The following is a 995-nucleotide window of genomic DNA, read 5'->3' on the forward strand; positions in this document are numbered from 1 at the left end:
CATGATTGATAATAATCAATTTCCTTCATCAATACTGTATTCCAGTAGTAAATTTGACTATGTTAGCAAACTGTGCAAGCATGGACTAGTAACATTCCACACCGACACAGGTCTGAAAGCATAACCGAATCCACCTCGGTCAGCCAGTCTAACTGTCCTTCCCTCAAGAAATTACTATGTGCGCGACAAGTGATACCGCAGAGAATCTGCGTATACTAACAGGGAGTGAATAATTATTACAAATTAAAATATATATATATATATATATATATATACACACACACTCACAAACACACACTCACACATACACACACTCAGAAATATCTGTAGACATACTTATGTGTTTGCACAAACACACACATATATTTGCATGCATACACACATGTATATATAAATATATACATACAAATTTGTCTGAATGCGTATTTTATCTTAGTTCAAAGTTACATCTCTGGGATGCTCTGTGATGCATCATCGGTGATAGACTTTGGGTCTTAAGGGGATTTGGGGTTTTAAACATTAGACCCCTCACCCAGATGACCCAACCAAGGTCGATGAAATCCAAGCTTGAATCCCAGCAGCAACGAGATGTATTTTAGGTCCCCTTAGTTAAAAGCCATCCGATAGTTTTTTCTCTCTCTCTGGGGTTTCATGAAGGACTCTCTGGCTGCCCTTTTCCTACCCCAGTAATTCTAAACCAAGACAAAGCTTTGCAAAGTGATCGACCCTTGCAATGCACACACACACACACACACACGCACACACACACACACACACGTGTGTGTAGGTGTGTGTGCATGTGCTTGTGTGTACATGCACAAATACCCACATAAGCACATACATGTATATGTATATACATATATGTGTGTGGGTGTATATGTTCATATATGAGTTTGTATCTTTATTTATAAATGTATATATATATATATGAGTGTGTGTGTATGTTTGTGTGCATATATATATATATATACATATATATATATATATATATATAT

The sequence above is a fragment of the Octopus bimaculoides genome, chromosome 29 (assembly GCF_001194135.2).
Source record: "Octopus bimaculoides isolate UCB-OBI-ISO-001 chromosome 29, ASM119413v2, whole genome shotgun sequence".
NCBI lineage: Eukaryota > Metazoa > Mollusca > Cephalopoda > Octopoda > Octopodidae > Octopus > Octopus bimaculoides.